Source organism: Pantherophis guttatus, chromosome 7 (genome assembly GCF_059756535.1).
Source record: "Pantherophis guttatus breed Tessera chromosome 7, ASM5975653v1, whole genome shotgun sequence".
Classification (NCBI taxonomy): domain Eukaryota; kingdom Metazoa; phylum Chordata; class Lepidosauria; order Squamata; family Colubridae; genus Pantherophis; species Pantherophis guttatus.
The window spans coordinates 33,082,654-33,103,909 of record NC_142069.1 but is presented as its reverse complement, the minus strand read 5'-3'; the positions used below and the strand labels follow the sequence as shown (position 1 = coordinate 33,103,909).

Below are 21,256 nucleotides of genomic sequence, written 5' to 3'. Positions count from 1 at the left end.
TGGCGATCCCAGCTGAGTTGCCTGATTAGCAGATCGTCAGAGCTTGGATCGCCAGGCCATTTAAGGCTCATCAGAGCGTTTTGGGCTGGTCTGCCTGGTTACAGGAGAACGACACCCGGCGTATAAGACGACTCCCAACTTTTGAGAAGATTTTCATGTGTTAAAAAGTCGTCTTAACGCCGGAAAATACGATATTTTTCCCAGATTCCATTATTCCAATTATAAATCTTAATTTTCATACACTTACATATATAACCCATTTCCTTTCCTCTTTTCCATTTCTTTTTTTCCAACTTAACCATAATATAATTTCAAATATTTTCCTTAAATACCATTATTCCAATTATAAATATTTAATATTCATACAATTATACATATATAGCCCATTTCATTCCCTCTTCTCCATTTCTTTTTTATCAGATTAACCAAATAATACAATACTACAATTTACTTAAGTATATAAACCCAATTTTCCATTCCTTTTTTTAATATATATATATATATTTCACATTTTTTTCCTAAATACCAATATTCCAATCATAAATCTTGATATTCATACCCTTTTTCATATATAACCCATTCCTTCCCTCTTTTCCATTTCTCTTCCCCCCCAATTTATCCGAATATTGCATTCAAATATATTACTACATTTCACTTTAAAGTCATTCATTTCTACATCAATACGATATAATTTCAAATGTTTTAGCTGAATTCCATTATTACCATTAAAAACGTTCCAAATATTATAATCACATCTATTAAACTTACTACCATTCATTTATAAATATAAATCTTACTATCCTTTATCCCATTCTCTTATTTTCTTTTTCCCTTTTTCCCCTAGTTTTAAAGCCCCTTGATCTCCTAGTTTGCCCTGTATTTCCAACTGTTCTCCTCCTTTTTCCCCTATTCACTTTTCTTGCTTTACCACTGTTAATCCCGGTGTAATCATTTAAATTTTTTATGTTTTGTCTCTTCCCCTCTTCTTTCTCTCCTTGTCTCTTTCTAACCCCTCTATTTTTATCATTGTTAATCCCAATGTAATCTTTAAAGTACGTCTTCGTTTCTAACCTTTTCCCCTTTCCTTTATTTGTTTACTTTTGATTAGAAACTATTTCAAGTCATATACAGGTAGTCCCAATTTACAACAGTTCATTTAGTGACAATCAAAGTTACAATGGCACTGAATAAAATTACTTATAACTGTTTTTCATACTTCCAACAGTTGCAGCATTCCATGGTTATATGATCAAAATTCAGATGCTTGGCAACTGGTTCATATTTATGACAGTTGCAGTGTCTTGGGGTTATGTGATCAGCTTTTGCAACCTGTCAAGCAAAGTCAATGGGAAATCCAGATTTACTTAACAACATGTTACCAATTTAACAAATGCAATGAATCCCTTAACAACAGTGGCAATCAAGTCATAAAATGGGCAAACTCACTTAACAAATGTTTAATTTAACAACATAAATGTTGAGCTCAATTGTGGTCATAACTCTAGGACTATTAGTATAATGTTAAACATTATTTGATGTTGTATTAAGTGTAATGTATCCGTTAATCAGGAATCTGCAAACCTATTATAAATGTCATGCATAATAAATAGAGCAAATATGAAAAAAGAAATCTTAAATTGAATAGAATTCATTTATATTTCTTAGTATATTTCCAGATTCATTCTCAAACACTGGTCTTACTCATTGTTAAATGATAATGTATTAATCTGTATAAAATTTCAATGCAATATGAAGAAAAAACAATATTTAAAACACATCATCATTTTCAGACTGTTACAACAAACTATTTCTCACTCTGCCTTATAGAATCAACTTTTCAAAATCCCATATTTTGCAGCTTCTATAGCAATTCTTTCAAGAGGAGAAAAAAAGTAGAAATAATGTATATTACCCATATCATAATTCTGTGTACAGTTGTCCTCTTTTGGGGCTGTCAAAATTGATTCTAGTGATTCTAGTGAAATAAAAAGGACACTGGATAATTCCATGTGAATTTAAAGATTCACATGGAATATTTTACCAAAAAGCTTAAGGTCAGTAAAAAAGAAAGAGAATAACAGGTTAATATGAAATAGCAATAAAGCATCTCAGGAAGTAAACGTAAGTCTGAAGGATCGTTCCCTATATTTTCTTCCACTTATTCATTATTGCCCCCTCCCCCAATCTGTTTTGTTCCCTAAATTGGATTAAAAGGTGCAAGAACTATCTGTAATCAGTAAATCACAATGACCAATTTATAAGAATTGCTGTTAAATCATCCATTTGGAGACCTACTGTCTCAAAGACAATGAAATTGATAAAGTAGGATTTATATTTTAGACAACTAAGATAACTAAGACTCAGTGGGTGTTGAGAATGCAAGGAGATAGAAGGTTTTTCTTTGATTAGCAAGAACTGGTGGAAAAACTTGATGGACTTTCATGGAGGGTGACAATTGCAAATTAAAGAACACAGGTTTAATCTGCTGGAGGATCATAAAAGGCCTATGAATCTGGCATTCAGCTTCTTAGAGGCTCTTTCTAGAAGAAACTAAGAATTTGGTAAGAGCCTTTAGCAATTGGTGGCCCTTCCTGTCAAAGGGCATCTGCAGCTGCCTTGTAGGGCTGTTTAGTCTGCTCCAGCTGCTGTTTCAAGAGGGCTTGGGCAGCCAGCTGCTGTTACAAAAATCCACTGGCCCTGCGACAGAGGCTTCCTCCCTTGAAGCCGCCAGTTCGGGTATCTGCCATACAAAGCTTGAAAGGGGGTCATAGCAATCAATGTATGGAGAATGTTACTATACAAAAATTCTGCTGGGGAAACAATGAGGGCCAGTTATCTTGACTATAGGTGCAGTAACATCTTAAGTATTGCTACAGCAGCTGGTTAGTTTTCTCAGCCTCATTATTTGTGGCAGGATGATGGGCTGAGGACAAGCTGACCTGGATGTTCAAAAGTTGGAACAGTGCCCTCCAGAATGTGGAAGTAAATTGACTGCCTCTGTCTGATATCGGTCTGGATATCATGCCTCTATAGCAAAAGATGTGGTCCAAAAAGAGTTGCACTGTTTCTTTGGCAGTGGGCAAACAGTTGCAAGAAATAAAATGAGCCATTTTGGTAAATAGATCCACTACATATTTATAACCATGGATTGGAGGTAGGTCAGTAATAAAAACCCTTGATGTTCACTACCATTTTCGATCACCATAAATCTATTACTGTTCTGTGCAATGTCTTGAACATTAACCCATGTTCCGCTGTCTGATTATCATGGCAAAGCTGCAAAACATCTTCTCTCAAAAATGGGAGAATTAGTATTCTTCCCTTGTGCTTCAAAGTCCCTCCTTCTACTAAAAAAGGGGACACATTACCTGGTGGGGCCTCCTGGTGGTCATCCATCTGGGCCCATGAGAACTGTTCAGTGGGTTGCTATGTCTTGATCCTGACAATTAAGTCCCTGGGCATTCATGTGGCTCCCAAGACTTTGATTGCATGGGAATTTGCCAGAAATTAGGAGGTTGTAAAATGCTTGCAGTAACTGGTGCATGGGGTGTTTGTGAGTACTTAGGTTTACATGAAAGTGCATCTGGCATAAAATTTTTTGAGCCTGGGACATATTGAATATAAAAGTAAAATTGGGAAAAAAACAGACTCCATCTCATTTGTCTTGAAGAAAGTGGCTTAATCTGTTGCAGTATTTCCAGATTCTTATGGTCTGTATTGACTACTGTGGGCCAATGCAGGCCAGAAAATCTCTTCATTGGTCAAAAGTTGATTTAACGGCTAATAGTTCTTGGTTAAAAATGTCATAGTTTCTGGGGAAGTCAATGTTCTGGAGTAAAACACACAAAGCAAAAGATAGTTTTTTCCTCTTCCTGCAAGAGGATTATACCAATAGCCACATCAGAGGCATCAGGACAATAAATTTCGGATGGATCAGGATGCTAAAAAAGGGATTGTTATGCAAAGAGTAGTTTTAATTCCTGAAATGCCATCACCTGCTATGTCCTCGTCCAAGTAAATTTCACTCCTTTATTAAACAGCTGATTTAGGGATTAAACCCTTTGCGCAAAGCTTGGAATAAACTTTCTATAGTGTTTGTAAAGCCTAAGAGACTCTGAACATCCTTTGTGTTCTGCCATGGAAGCATTGTGTGCATTTTCTGAGATCCATTTGGACTCCATGTGTGGAAATATGGTAACCCAAGAAATCTAACTGCTTGAAATCAAATGTACACTTTTCTAATTTAGCAGAAGTGATTTTCCCTCAATCTATTCAAGACCTGCACATGGGGGTCAGGCAGTGTTTCAGCTTCAGAGTAGATTAGAATGTCACCCAGAAAAATCATCTCAGATCTTTTAATTATATCAGAAAAAATCTGGTTCATAAATCTAGAAAACCTTCTGCACTTGATCCGAGAACACGTAGGGCAGAAAAAAGACAAGATCAGAGGACAGCCAGATTACTCATGAGGAGAAAACCTCGCCCTTGATGGGCTACACCAGAAGCTGACTATTTAGCCCAGTAGACAGATGGAAATGATGCTAGGAAGGTGTTTGTTTCCTAGCTGTGTGTTTTCTAGTCATTGTGATTCTTGCCTCGCTTTGAATTGACACCATACCTTGACTTGGATCGTGTGTTGTGAACTCTGGACTTTTCTTGTCTCATGAACCTCTTGTATTGTGGATTTAATTTTGCCTGGTGGGTTTATTTTGATTGGGAAACTTTCAAGTGCCTTGTGGCCTCATTGGACATTGCTCCGTAGAATAGTATTGGTCTGCTTGTGAGTGAACTTAATTGGAACAGTTCTGGGTTTTTGGTGAAGGGAGTTGGGGGGGGGCAAGGGGAATATTAATAAACCCACTAAATCACAGGGGTGATAAGAAATTTACAGCAACATACCTTATTTAGATAGTGTCAAGCCCTCTTTAGTGATTGAATAATCTTTCCTACAAGCTGTTGCAAGAGTGGCTGTTGTTGTTTCCCTGGGCTTAGACTGCGCTCAGTGCAGTGCTCTCCTTTGCTATGGCTGGATAGTCTTTCCCCTCTTCTGAGGCTCTGGTAGGGTAGTTTCTTAGTAGATGCCCAGATTCTCCACAGTAAAAACAGAGTGTCAAGTCTCTTTATCTCTATCTTTCTTCAGCAGCTGCTGCTCTCCTTTCTGGATTTCTCCCCCCTCTCCTCCCCAAACTCAATTCTCATCGGCATCAGTGAGGGAAAGGTTGAATAGTGAGTCTTTGAATTCTGCTGTCTTTGCTGTTCAAACTGGCTTTGAATCTCTTCCAAGTGAGAGTATATGATCACACAAAGTTGGTAGATTTTGCCCAGATTTTGAGGAACTCCTTGCCTTAGTAGCTCAGTGCTGATTTGAACATTCAGTCCTTGCCTAAACTGAGCAATTAGAGCTGCCTCATTCCAGTCCAGGTTTTCAGTGGTTAATTTGAATTCCATTATGTATAATCTGTCCCTTCTATTGTCCTGTTTAAGCTACTGGTTCCGGAGAGTCGCTGACATTCCTTTTACTGGATCTCCAAAGGGCCCTCTGAAGTCGTCCATGAAGTTGTAATTATCAAATTCCCATATTCAACTCACATTGCACTATGAAGATTTTCATCCTTTCTGATTCCCCTCCAAATCTTTCCAATAAACTCCCATGGCTTCTTTGCAACATTGGTTGTACTACTGTAGTTGCTGTGGCTTCCGGAGCAAGCAAAGGTGCTGGCTGGGCCAGTTTCTGATGTGTTGCACAGTAGTGGGTTTCAATTTAGTTTGCTACCGATTCATTTGTGTACGCTCATGTGTGCACGCAACGCTTCTGCGCATGCACAGAAGCATCCGGGCGGGTGGGCGGACCCGATCCAGGGCGAACCGATAGCAACCCACCACTGGTGTTGCACCAGCTAAAGCATCATTGCCAGCAAATTGCACATTTCATTCTCCATCCTGACACCGCAGCATAACATCCATTATTCCTTGGTCAGCTGACACTTCTGTTCGGGTGTCAATTGCCATCCTGATAGTTGTTATTGCTCTCTGGGAAAAGTTTGTAATTCTGAGAAGATTAATGTCAGGCACAAATAGCCAGGTATAGACATAAAGAGTTCAAAACTACTGATTTATTGCTCAGGCCTGTGATATGCAGAAATCTTCTCAGCATAACAGTTTTCACCTAGATAAAACTAGTTAAGTTTCAGTAGCCTTGAACTTCATCCTCTTATGACCACACAGAGACTCTAAACTGATTCCTCATTTGACTCCTTCCCCTGGCTCTGCTAGTCTCCCTCGAACTTATATTTACTGCAAAGAAAATCTATATATATAAAAGCAAAAACCACTCACACATTAATCACGAAATCTTCAGAACCGTAAAGCCTACAAACTTGAAATTTGCCATATATGTTCCTCTTGGCTTCTAGGTGCTCACTAAGAAAGGATTTTTCAAAATGACCATTAGTGTTTCCTATATTATTATAACATGCTCTGATGCTAATTAGTTAGACATTCTACTCCCCCTCCCAACTTGAAAATAACTCTGGAGAGAATGGGATAGCATAGGACAGGCTTCTGTGAGGCAAGCCTCATGGAGAGAAGGGGCTAGAAAGACTGAGGGAGAGAAGGGATAGGATAGGAGATGTTTCTGTGGGGCCAGCCTGAGGGAGAGAAGGGGAGAGGAGAGGATCTATGGGACCAAGCCTGAGGGAGAGAAGGGGAGAGGAGAGGATCTATGGGGATAGCCTGAGGGAGAGAAGGGGAGAGGAGAGGACAGGAGAGGATCTATGGGGCCAGCCTGAGGAAGAGAAGGGGATAGAGAGGAGAGGCTTTTGTGGGGCAAGCCTGAGGGAGAGAAGGGGAGAGGAGAGGATCTATGGGGCCAGCCTGAGGAAGAGAAGGGGATAGAGAGGAGAGGCTTTTGTGGGGCTAGTCTGAGGGAGAGAAGGGGAGGGGAGAGGAGAGACTGATCATAACTACTCATTAATTTTCAAACTCTAAGTGTCGATTTATCAAGCCCGATCACATAGTTTCGTCGCAGAGCATGGGTATTCATCTAGTCAGAAAATAATTCTTTCTATTTCTTTTTATTCTTTTTGCACTTTTTATTTTTCCCCCTTTCCTTTTTGATATTAGTTTTTGTTAGTTTTTATCTTCTTTCCAAACTCTTAATAAAAATACAAAGAAACCAAGCTTCTGTACAAGTATTTATGAAATAACCACTACAGCTGATATTACAAGGAGGCAAGGCTCTACTTATCTGTGAGGGAATGAAACTGGGATTGCTATCTGTTGTTGGCTGCAGCCCCATAGAAAAGCTTCCCACCCTGATCCCCTCATGCATTCATTCATTCATTCAATTCACTCACTACTTTACTCACAAACATCCATGCCTGTTTTCCAGCTGCTTGTAATAATTGAGCCACATTCTGGTATTTTCAAGGATGTGCTGATGTCCAGAGGCAACCACATGCCACCCATGCCCTTAGCTTACAAATGAAAATGTTAAGTCAGAGAAGGGCTAATGTGTAGGAAAATGAAGTAAGAAAACAAGAAGCAGTTGGGAAAGCTGAAGTGAAGCCTAGAGATTGGCAGCTGTTCTAGGCAAGCAAGTCAACTGTCACGGCCACAAACTACAATGAGCAGCATATCCTGATGGGATTACTATTTAGAGCTTGGAGTTGTGCTGGGATCTTGACAGCAGCTAGCAAGGGGCCAATCCACTGAGGCAGACCTCATCCAACTAGTGTAAAAAATTTTGGAAGGAAACAAAGATTGTGTAGCACTTTACAGACTTCAGATCTTTTGTTAGGACTAAGTGTTAAAGGGCTGAGTATTAAAGATATATTTACATGGCAACATTACTCTACAAAACCTAGTAGGGTAAAAAGCAAGGTTGGTGAACATATGTGCTTCAAGCATTGTCTACAGATCTGCTAAACTGTAGTGTGTCCAGTCCTTGGAAAGCAAAGATCCTTCACACTTTCAGATCAATTTTATGCAAATAAATTAATTTTGCTAAAATAGTCTGTCTTCGGTTGCTATGGCAATATGTCTTTTCTTCACTGCTGCAGAGGCTTTCTATGGTTTTTCTCATGTCACTATTCCTTATATTTTCTTTCTTTCCTTTTCTTGCTCATCCTGTTATGACTAGTTCCCAAAGGTTTATTTTTGACATCATAGAATTTTCTACTCATATACAGTAGGTGAGATTTATGATTGACAGGAAGAAGCAAAATCAACATGAGGTATATATATGGTTTTTATAACATTTTAGTTTCATTGTGTGTATCACTAAGCTACAATGAATCACCCATTAAGACTGATAACTACTTAAGAGATAGGATTTTGATTTTACAGGTTTGGAACTGAAACATTGAGATGAGTAAGGCCTATACTTCCTTAATATTGGCACTGACTATTTTGATGTTATCCCATCATCTCAGCCTGATGTAGAAGAATTAACAGTTGCTGTTTAATTTTAATATTTCTCTCTATTGATTTAGGTCAGATGATTTGTTCTTAATCGTTGTGTTACATTCAATCATGTAATGTGAATATATGAACTAGTTAAAACGTATGACCGCACCCAGATATCACTTCTGAAATAAAACTTATTGCTGGAATGATGTAATTTAGGGTAGGAGAAGGAAAGAAGATTAGTTTAACGTCAATATACATGGCAATTAAGTATTATCTGAGTATATGATAAGAGTCTTAGGGTTACTTTGTGCTTTTGATTCTTTGGAGAAACCTCTTTTTCCTGATGCAGTGAAAGACATTGCTGCAGTTTTCCAAGGAAAAACGAGAGATTTTTTTTCCCAAAAGAGTTTGCTTCCATCTGGCAAAGCTCCTGAAGGAAGTTGATTGTGAAAGGCAGGGGACCTTGAAGCACTTTATTCTTCTAAAAAATTATCATACAGAACAAAAAGTAACACTGTGTGGCACAAATGCTCCAATTTGTAGATCAGGCAAAATCATATATATCATGGATTATATGTGACAACCCCCTCCCAAGACTGCACCATCTAGACTCAGTTAAACTGCATGGTTTCTGCTATTCTGAAAGAAATCAAACCCAACATGTACAGTAGTTTGTTAACCCTGTGATGAGGTTAACTTACACCAAAAAAACTTACACACAAAAAAATAAAACAAATAAAAGCGGAATTCAAAAGTCCAGCTTGACCCCTTTAGTAATATAACCCTGAATCTCTGGGAGTCTGGACAATATTTCTGCTACATAAAGCAGACTATAATCTTATTAGCAATAAATTTGCTTACCATATTTATGTATCAAGTTAAGTCATTTACAATACAAATGCAATTAAAAATATAACATGAAATGCAAATGTGAAATCAAAATAGAGAGCAAAATATTCATAGGTTAGTGCAATAATTGTTATCTTGACCATAATGTCAAATCTAATCTAAATGGCAGCAAATAATAATTTTAGTCTTTCTAAATGAGTTCTTTGGAAAGATGCAGGATAGGGACCAACCAAGCCTTTGGGGAAGATTACCAAAGCAGGGGAAAACATTGTCCCTGAGCCCCCATCTCTCATACCTCATAGATGTTGAGCATGATGCATATTCCTACCTAGGATTAACACATAGTATCAACTGGTTTCTCCTCAAAAAACATTCCTGAAGAAATCTGGGAGCCAAGCCACATAAGGTTTTGTAGATTAAAACCAGCACTGAATTGCACTAAAAACATCAGAAAACCATGCGATACCTACAGTACAACTGCAAGCAGTTCTTACCACCAGTATATGAGCTGATGCATTTTGCACCAACCAGAGGTTTTAAACAATTTTCAAACACAGACCCATGCAAACCACAAAATAGAAAAAATGATTATAACACTAATTATGTATTAATCCCAATTTGCATTTCAGATCAGTGATGTTCTGTCTCAGAAAGTTTAACTTTATGGCAAATTTAGGGTGAAACAATTATAATTTAATAAATAGAATTTTGAAAATAATACCCCAAATAGCATATATTTCATAGGGGCTGGTTACTTGAAGGACCATCTGTCTCTCATAATATCTACCTGGCTGATCCGATCTGAGGTTGTGGGGGAAATAGGAGGAGGAGGAAGGAGAATTAAGTATGTTCACCATCTTGAGTTATTTATAAAAAAAATGATAAAGGTTGGGTAAAAATAAATAAATTAAATAGCCATAGAGATGATAGTAACATATTTATTTTTGTCTTTTTGTCTTCATCAAATAAATCAACTTTTAAATCACTTCTGTAAATATTACATAGGAGGGTTTTTTTTTTAACTCTTTATTTGGAATATGAATAAAATAGCAAAAATAATTGTAGTTCTGCATTTTTATCATTGCATTTACTGTTTTAGAAACAGAAAATAAAAGCATCCTGAATACAAACAAAACCATTGTACTGAAACTACCAGTACCATTGTTTGTGACATAATTGTGTTCACAATGAATCAGAGAAAGCTAAGGAAATTTTTTGTCAACATTCTTACATTCTTACAGGAAAAAGTTTTAATTAAAAAAAAAAAGACAACTGGGTGAGGCCACAGCTCTTTGGTATACTAATCTATGGGTGTTGTTGGAATAAAGCAGAAACTTTTTCCATATTGATCTCATCTAATACAAATCTTTCATGAACTCTGTAGAAGGTAGGTAGTATAGTAATACAGCAGCTTCTGTAGCTTGGTGGGCATGGCAGGGGAAGGATACTGCAAAATCTCCATTCCCACCCCACTCCAGGGGAAGGATACTGCAAAATCCCCATTCCTCTCCACTCCTGGGGGGAGGATATTACAAAATCTCCATTCCCACCTCACTCTGGGGTCAGCCAGAGATGGTATTTGCCGGTTCTCCGAACTACTCAAAATTTCCACTACTGGTTCTTCAGAACCTGTCAGAATCTGCTGGATTTCACCCCTGATCTGGGATATAATCCATTTCTTCTCTTTAGCAGGTGAGCCACATGTGTTCCTGGCCAGGTGATCTGTCTGGATTGGACAATAGTTAACACATCCCCCAGCTATTGAATTCTCAAGCTTTTTTCAGTGGCTGGATAATTGACACTTTTGAATGAGTCTACTATCTCTTTTGATTCCCCCTTCTGCTAAACAGTTTTGAATTCCACAACCCAGTGTATCTTGCAGCCTCCTCAAGGCTGTTAGAAGTTCTTTGTTCACATATCCAATGAGTGTCTCATTGGCCCAGTGATGGCATAGTTTAAAATATGGGAGGAAAATCTTCCAGTGATTCTTGAGCAGCTGTGGTATACAGCTGCCTATAATAAATGGCCACCAGATTGGAAAGACTATCTTCTCACTTGCATTCAAACACAACACAAACCAGCTCTGGTAACATCTTTTTTTTTCCTATTAGGTCTCAATGAGTTTGTCTTCATTTCTGCTCTAGTTCATGACAGCAACATCCTTAAATTATACTGTTTTTAAAATAACATTTTCTCATTTATTCCAACACTCTCCAAGAACAACTTCAAGGTCTGTTAGGGTTAGGGTAGGGTCATTACCTATGGTGACTATTCTTTGATGTATACCCCTATGAATTATTTATTTATTTTTCCTCCTTGAAGCTGGCTACAAAGTTGTGGGGAGGCAAACTGGATTAAAGATGATGCATTGCTTCATTGAAGACCCACTATTTTAGGTCGACATGCATTTGATGCCATAATGTAAATTATCATCAAGGTTGAATACAAATATTATATGTTCATTGTGATGTTTAATGATCATCTGTATTATTTAGGTTTGGTTGCAGTGATTGACACTTGCACCAGATTTGCTTGCAGCAGTTCTAGGGGAAAAAAGCCATCGTCTTTCTTCCCTATTTTTCTGACATGGACCTAGAGAGAAGCAGAAAATGGGCGGCACTAAAAATTTGAGAGGAGGTGTAGCATTCATTCAGGAAAGTGGGATGATTTAGTCAGTACCTCTTAAAAATTTGGAACACTGAAATTATTATGCATATTATGTAAGTTTTTTCTGCTATGTAATTTCATGTGTGATTCATATATGGTCTAGTTTTAATGTAATTTATTGTAAGTGGATATTTCCGTGCAATTGTTATGTATGGTATCAAAACAAAGGAAATATTGTCCGCAACCCAGTGTTGATCAGACCATAACTCCCAGTATCTACTGTTTGCCTTGCTAAAACCATCTAAAGAGCAGTAGTTTAAGAAGGCAATCTTGACTCTATCAATTGTAATGGCTAAAAAAATATGTAAAGAAACATTAATCAAGTGGAGAAAAAACTTCTTCTGATGGGTATAAAGAATATATATCAATATACTTTTTGTATAAAAATGCCTACCTTCAAAGGCATGTAATTAATAACATTTTTATAGGAATTATTTAATTAAAAACATGTATATAATTGGAAAGTGTGAATTAATTTTAAACATATGAAACAAAGTAAATTATTTCCATAAATAAAGAATCTTGAAATAATGAGGGAATGTTGCAGCAATACATGGCAGAATGACTTTCATTTTTCCTCCATGGCAACAGAACAATTCAGTAGCTAGGAATGGAGTATAAACAGCCATAAAATAGTGCAAACTAAATATCTTGTACTGCTTCCATTAAAAATTAGCAAATTACAATATTTTTCAAATTGGGCATTCTACTTTGCTTCAACAGGAGTAGTATGTATCAAAAGTATCCAGTTCTTTCTTTCTGCCTAATATTATTGGAATTACAGATAGTCCTCAATTTACACCCATTCATTTAGTGACTAAAGTTACAACAGCACTGGGAAAAACAGTGACTTAAGGCCATTTTTCACAGTACCATTGTAGCATCCCTGTGGTCACATGATCAAAATTTGGACACTTGGCAACTGGCATGTATTTATGACAGGTGTAAAGTCCTGGGGTCATGTCATAAATGACACCTGTCATAAATATATGCCAATTGCCAAGTGTCCTTTTGTGGTCTTTTGACAAACAAAGATAATGGGGAAGCCAGATTCACTTAACAATTGTGTTACTAACTTAACAACTACAGTGATTCACTTAGGTGTGGCAAGAAAGTCATAAAATGGGGCAAAATTTACTTAGCAGCTACCTTGCTTAGTAGCAGAAATGTTGGGCTTGATTGTGTTGAGGTTATCTGTACCAACAACTGCTCAGCAGAGAATTCTAGAAACTGCAGTCCCAGCACATCTGGAGGACTCCAGGTTGTGGAAGTCTGAGGAATGAGATTTTTTTTTTAAATTCCAAAGAGAGCCAGTTTTTAGCATGAATGCCACAAGCAACATAGGTAACAAGAGAGTAAGAGTTTATGGACCTGCAGATACTTGTGCTATCCTGTAGTCTGTTTACTGTTAATGTAAATCAGAAGCCAAACAATATTTCAGTGTGATTTATGCATGGCAATGTGTTCTAAAATAACTTTCAAAGTTTACATATATATTACTTGACCCCCTTACAGATAGTCCTTCACTTACAATCACAACTAAGCCCAACATTTCTGTTGTTAAGTGAGATATTTGTTAACAGAATTTTGCCCCATTTTACAACTTTTCTTGCCAGAGCTGTTAAGTGAATCACTGAGGTTGTAAAGTTAGTAACATAGTTGTTAAATGAATCTGGTTTCCCCATTGACTTTACTTGTCAAAAGGTCACAAAAGGTGATCACATGACCATAGGGCACTGCAAAGATCATAAATATGAACCAGTTGCCAAACATCTGAATGATCATGGGGATGCTGCAAAGGTCGTAACTATGAAAAACAGTCATAAGTCACATTTTTCAGTCCTATTGTAACTTTGAACGATCACTAAATGAACTGTTGTAAATTGAGGACTACCTGTACTTGACTTGAAATACTGCTCCAGAATTAAAACAACAATAGTAATAATAATAATGACAATGACAATACTAATAGAGAAATTAATTAAGAGATTGGAGTGACTCCTCTTGTGTGTAAAGTTTGTAATGTTTGGGGATGTTTGATAGAAAAAATAAAGTTGGGATGTATAATGAACAGCATTCAAAATTGTGATTTGGAAAAAGTGAAAGGCTTAACTTCCTTAACTGACAATATTAAAACTCAGTTTATAAAGCTGAATGGCAAGAAATTCAGGGCAGATTAAAGAGAATACTTCAATCCACAGGAAAAAAATTCTGTCATAAGATGATGAATAGTTTGTAAGCACACATAGTCCTCAACTTACAACCATTTAGTCAACAATCATTCAAATTTACAGTGGCACTGAAAAAGTGATTTACAACCGGTCCTCACATTTATGACCATCACAGCATCTCCACAATCATGTGATAAAAATTTGGGTGCTTGGCAACTGGCATGTATTTACGATGGCTGCAGTGTCCCAACTCATATGATCAGCATTTGTGACCTTCCTAGCCAGCTTCCAGTAAGCCAAGTCCAGGGGGAAATTAGATTTGCGTAATAAATGCATGGTTCACTTAACAACTGCAGTGATTTGCTTAACAACCGGGGCAAAAATGGGTTACAAAATCAAGCATGACCTGCTTAGCAACATAAATTCTGCTCTCAGTTGTAGTCATTAAGTTAACAACTACCGGTATCTCATATTACTATATATTTAAAGAGTTTAGAAGCTGGCTATGACCCTGAAAAAGTAAAAATTCAGGGCTGCTTTAGACGGCTGAGAGAAAAGGGGATTAACTGTTGAGTAGGGGAAGTGTAGGGGAATTTGTTTAAGACAACTAGAAAAAGAGATATTTTGACACTTCTGGGAAAAGGTTAATTCAAAGCTGGAAGAAAAAGACCCAGTGAATTGAAGAAAAAAAGAAGAAAAGATAAAGATATCTGTAGAAAGATCCATTGAAGCAGTATTTCTCATATATCCCACTAGAGGAATGCATAAATAATCTAGAGCAATGGTTCTCAACCTGTGGTCCATAGATCTCTGAGGGTCTGCAACATCATCACAGGGTCCCTGAAGGCTTGAAGAAATGTTATGAGTTAAATCTTGAGTTAAGTCTTAGTGGTCTGTGGCCACAAAAGGTATTTAAAGGGGATATATTGCTGTATGTTCCAACAACAATCTCCCCTTTTAATTGTTTACTCTAGTTGAGACATACAGTAAATTAAATACTTCTTGCTTATGAAAGCTAGATTTATACATTCTGCTGTTTAAAGCCCAAGTGTTTATTTGTCCTCATTACCAAGATATGTAACATTGTCAGGACAAGGTAAAGAATCATTTAAGAAAGAAGAATTTACAAGCAATCAGAGGAAAAGAGGAAGCTCAGCAGAGCACTGAGAAGAGGATACACACTGGTGGTGTGAACTTGGAGGACTTTAAAAGGGATTAGGGAATTCATGAAGGATAAGACGATTAATCATTGCAAGTTATAATGGCTATATATCCTAGGATCAGATATAGTATGCCATTCAATATTAGTGGCTGGTAAACACAAGAGGCGAGCACTGTCCACTAGAGTCGGACACGACTGGACAAGGAAAACCTTTACTTTTACCTTTTTAAACCCAATCAGAAGTGGTTACTGTATTTTTATGATAGTATTAAGTTTTGCCGTCTTTCAGACCCAAGAGGTACCTTAGATTTATAATTTAGTAGGAAATTATATTGCTTATTGTTAAAAGGAATTCTGACATTAGATGGTAAGATTTTGTTTTCTAATCATGCACTACATTATTTCACTACAAAGTGGAAAGTGAAATTATCAGTTTGGTGTAGTGGTTAAGGCATCAGGCCACAAAACAGAGATCATGAGTTCTAATCCTGATTTGTATGAAACCAGCTGAGTGACTTTTAGCCAGTCACTCTTTCAGGAAAGTGACAATGGCAAACCATTTCTGAAAAACCTTGCCAAGAAAACTTCCCTTTCCCATTTTCCTATCATCTTTATTTTAATGTGTATTTTATATTATGATAATTTTAATTAGTTTTTTTTTAAAAAAAACTGCAGAGTCTTGCCCAGGACTGACTCAAAGGGATATGCATGCACTGTGAATATTTTAAATGTATATCTTTTAAAAAGCCTTTGTTTTGGTGCTTTCATATTGTAAAACTGAAATTCAGAGTAAATATATTTAGAATCATATATATGTTTTTAGTTTTTGCTTAAGAAAGCATTGTTAACATACAAATCAAAACAGTGAGAAGGATTGGAGCATTAAAATACTTTTTCAGTGTGCTGAAAGCACTAGTGTCTTCTGTCTTGGAAATGTTGTTTTGTGACTGCTTTGAAGCTCTCCTGCATAATATCTAATAAGGTTGAAAAATTGATTGCCCTAGAGCAAAAGGATTCATTCTGTAATATGTATGCAGTCAACAATCACTAATTATCTCTAGTTTGTGAATTGGAAATGTGGAAAAAATCCAGTCTTTTGATGTCTTGTATAAAACATATTTGAATTTGAAAAACAGGTAACTAATCAGAATGAGAGATCCTGAGTTCACTGTGAGAGCAAAATGTATTTTAAAATCCTTTTTCCTGGGGAAGGTTTAGTTGGGATCATTTCTTACTGCCTAAAATTCCATTTGATAGTTTATAATCTTCCCTGCCTTGTAGCTATAATATAGATAGCTAAAAAAATACAGTTGGAAAGCTGTCCCTGCGAAGTGCTTTGGAATAAAGGGATTGTTTAGGAATGTAAAGGTGTTATTCAACAACTCTTTGGCTTTCTAATGTTTCCTTCAAGCTGCTGTCTTCCTAAATTGACAGTCTCAATGTGTATTTGAAAGAAATGGGTGTGTATGAGAGTGCGGCAGTCTCTCTTACTGTCTAAGAACAAGAAGAATGTGCTGAGCCCTCTGGCTGGAAGCCAGAATTCTCTGTGGAAGTATAAATCGACAGGGGTGGGGTAGGGGGGAGAGATTAATGTCCGCCATCGGCTGTCTTCATTAGTGGGTCCCTTGAGGAAGCCAGGACTACTGTGAGCTGTGAATGAGACCAGCTGGGGAGGGGAAGGATGGGTTCACTGTTTTTATCACCTCCTTTAGTGTCTCCTGAGGAGAAGAGAGAGAATGATAGCGGAGAAGGGCACAAAATGAAGGAAGCTGAAGCTTTCTAGCAAAACACATGCTGCCTTCTCATTGGATGAAGAGGTATTTGGCTGTTAGTCTGCTTCTCCAATCAGTACCCAATGAGCTGTTTGGACTACTTGGCATGCTAATTGGGAGAAGAAGAGAGGAAATTGGCCCCGTGGCAGCATGATGCCCTGCCATGCCAAACAAGTGAGAGTAATTATCCTCGCAGCCCCTTCATTATATGGGTTTTCAGGGTAACCAGAAAGGAATAATTCTTCTCATACTGTTTTTCTTTTGCTTATTTTCTGTGATCCCAATAATTTTACTTCCAGCCCATCTGAACTCCTTCATACTAAATCTTTGTCTTCCTTAACCCCCCTCTTTTTTAAAAAAAATGCATATAAGTGCCTGATTTTGTATGCATGCAAGTTTGCTTTAGCCCAAGCTGCTCAGTATGGAAATGATTGCATTTTTGAGAGAGAATGCTCCCTCCCCCCTTTTTTGTCTAAATCTTGAAGAAACATATTTCTTGTACAGCCCTTGACAGATTGAATTGTGATGGAGCTGCTACCGGTAGGATCCAGTTAAAGCTAGTTGCTCCTCCCCTCCCTTTTCCTCCTCCCCTCTTTCTACATGCAGTGGAAGGATGCAGATATGACAGCTCTCGATCTTGGAGTTCTTTATCCATAAATACAGGTATGACACTCACTGCCTGTCTGAACTCTGATTTCAGGGGATCACAGAGAGGGACGTTTGTTGTTTCTTGCCCTTTTTTTAGTCCATACATGCTTATGGTCAGCCCCTAGTGAGATGAATTGAGTGTTTTAATGTAAATGCATTTTATAGCAATGGGACACAGAACTGTTTAAGATATAAACAAAAGCGTGATACACTGGGGCTTTGTATTGTCTGCTTCAGTCTGGTTCAAGGCTAAATACAGTCCATAAATAGACTGAATTGTACATTACAGAGAGACTACAGAATCTGGGCCGAATTCAGTATATTTCTTTCACAACTGCCTGGCACTATCTGTAACTAGGCACTTGAAACAGGTGCTGTTGCTTCCTTGGCTGAAATGACTAGCTAGACAGCCAAGAAAATTGAAACTCTTGCTTTAAACATCCGCCTTTTCTCTGTGAAATGAGGCCTAAGTGATTCCTGTCCAGACAACTGATCAGACATTCCTCCCATTCCTGTTCTTTATGTAATTGGAGTCAAAATGAGCATTGGATGGTTAAACAAGATCCAGTTATTTGCCTTCTTTTCCTCTTAGACATAGTCAGAGATTTATGTTTAGAATGGAAGAGTGGTTCTGAAATTTTGCTAGAATTTATGTGGGTAAACAAGACCTTTGTTATCTTCTTATGTTTCTTCCAAGAGAGATAGGATAGTTCATTTATTTCATAGGGCTTTCATATCACTAACATTGTTGCTTTTATAAATATCCTATATTTCTAAAATGACTTAAAACCTTTCTATCTCTTGTAGTGTACATTGAAACTGAAATGGCTTTAGTACCTCATGTCAGAAAGATGAACATGCAGAAACTATGTTATAATAATAATAATAATAATAATAATAATAATAATAATAATAATAACAACAACAACAACAACAATAATAATGCTGCTTAGTCAGACTGATATCGTGATGTTGTAGGAATAGTTCTTGCTGTTTTATACTTTTAATTACTATGGCCTTTAAACAATGCATTTACATTACTTAGACACATGTAATATTTATGTATTATTACAGTAACAATATTCAGTGTTTATACAAAATATATCCTGTTTGCTTAAGGTGTTTGACATATATTTATAAGTCTATACAAGAGACTTATAAATAATATATATATTATAATATGGGTGAATATTAATGTCTGCATAGATGGTTCTGGTTGAAATACAGCAATCTGTCTAAAGCCATCAAGAGTTCATAGCTACCAGTATCTGAGATTAGTTTTATATATTTTTATTGTAACTACTAACATTAACATTTTCTTAAATCTGCCCATGTCACAAGTTAAAGAATATGTTTTGTTACATTAAATAGCCATTGGACAAGTGCTATAGAACTTGGGAAAAAATTGAATTATCCCACAAAAAGCAGAAATTGGAGAAGAAAAAAAAAATCCTTTTATAAAAATGAAAGTAATGTTTTATTGTTGTGACAAAGCTCCACCCTTTGTATGATATCATAACATGGAAGAGCTTTAGTCATGATGGCACAGTATTGAGCTTGACGTATACTATACATCACTATGGTTGCCTATGCATATAGTAATAGTATACATCCATTGCAACTATATGGTGAATGATCTTAATAACAAAGCTAGTGAAACAAGAAGTATATTTTTTAAAAGGAAAGAAAAAACAGCTCTGAAAGGTTTACATCCTGGGTTAGTGCTGTTAGAATTTAATTACTCTGCACACCTATATAAAATTTTGAAGACTCATTAGGGAATTCTTTATATGAGTCTTCAAAATTGTATATAGGTATATATGATTTAGCTGCTTTTTAAAGAAATAAATTCTGCTGGGATGTATGGAACTCCAAAGTAATGCATAGTTGTAACCTGATGGCAACAGCAACATTCAATAGACTATATTATTGGATTTTAGTCATTATCAGATTGTCAGGAAGAATTGTACCATGACGTTGGTAATTCTGGATTGGAATGGAAAAGTTATTGTTTGAGGATTACAAATAGCCATTGCTCTTATATTCAAACTTTCAAATTCATTTTATATTTCAAAAAAGTAAGTTCTTTTGCAAGGGCTTGGGAGTTAAACTTTCCTGGGGACCAACCCTTAAAAGACTACAAGTTTCACTGAATACCTTTTCTTCATTTCCAGTTTCAATGCATTCCTGTGCTTCTGTATTTAGAAGTAAATCACATTGAATCATATGAGCCTTATTTCAGGTAAGTATGAGTATTGCAGTTTATCCATTTAACTCAGTGAGAAATATTTCTGAATAAACATATATGAACTGCATTTGATTAACAGATAAAACTTGGAAATACAACAACTGAGGATGTGAAATCTAGAAACTAGAAAGCCTAAGAAAAAAATTCTGCTTTGCTTTTTTTTATTGTTGTTAGCTCCATTTATTGCTATTTTCCCAAATGAGCATGGAATAAACCCACTCCCTAACTTCTGGACTGTTATAAATAACAAAAAAAATTGTTGTGCCTTATTTGCCTATCATTTTTTAAAATTCTAGATATAGTCTTGCTGTCTTTTTTATTTCTACTTCACCTCCTAATCACAAACATTCTCTAAATGTTAAATACTTCCATTCCTCCTATCTCTCTTCACTTTTTGTTCATTGTAATTTCAGATACCCATGTGCAAAGTAAAGGAAAGAAACAGAAATATTTACATTTTAAAGCAAATTATACAGGAGAGAGAATTACAGGCAGGCAAATCGTCAGCTTGGTAGCAGGAGAAAGAGGGAGACTCCATTTCTGAAAATATGCAGTATGTGTCTGTCAATTTTGAGTGATCTGTTTATAGTGCTAAACATCATACTTACATTCCTGACAACAGTGGATCAGAATATTTCCAGCAGCTTCCACTGTTTTTACAGTTTCAGAAACCAGGTGAGGATGGATGTCATAGTGACTTTCAAGATGGCAACTTTCTCCCTCTATCTCTGTGCTAACTCTATTGCATTTAAGCCAACAGCATGGTATGAAATCTCTGTACTATAGAAAAGAGGAAACTGCTGTGGAAGAATAACTTACCGTAATTGTTTGTGGGTTTTCCTCATTTTTAGTTTAAGTAACACAATAATGATCCAAAACCAAATCTAGGGATAGAAGTGAATGCACATTCAGCAGCTATAAGATTATTGTCTTAATCTTCAGTGACTGCTTTTATGAATCAACCATTTTGTCTACTCTTAGAATATATATACTACTGCTTTGATCTTATTCCTTGCTCTCTTAGAACTGTTATCTGATTTTGTTAGTTTGAATTAAAGATTATGGAAATATGATTTAAAATTACATTGGATTTCGGATGTTATGTATGCATGGTTTCCTTGGTTGCAGTTTACCAATTGTTTTCATTTCTGAAGAAAGTGGACTATACAACTATTTTTTTTAAAAAAAATCTTAAATTGTTCTTTAGCTCTTTATCAGCGTTTTGATGTCTAGAACAACAATAAAACAGGATCACCATACAAATAAATTTTAAAAAATGAAAAAAACCCAAGTATAACTAAAAAAAAAAGCTTGGGATTATGAACATAAC

General features: G+C 36.5%; 1 protein-coding gene across 9 annotated transcripts in view; it reads left to right on the top strand.

Moving 5' to 3' along the window:
- TCF20 (transcription factor 20) overlaps positions 1-21,256 on the top strand; it is a 187,060-nt gene that overhangs the window by 65,445 nt on the left and 100,359 nt on the right. For 5 of the 9 annotated variants that reach the window (XM_087873138.1, XM_060694592.2, XM_087873137.1 and 2 more), the window contains one exon: positions 19,853-19,920. The exons of 2 other annotated variants lie outside the window; for them this stretch is intronic. The gene's annotated coding sequence lies outside the window, so the exon portion shown is untranslated. Of the gene's footprint in view, positions 1-17,611; positions 17,694-19,852; positions 19,921-21,256 lie in introns of those variants that run through there. 2 more of the 9 variants (XM_087873140.1, XM_034403310.3) reach the window with 2 other exon arrangements.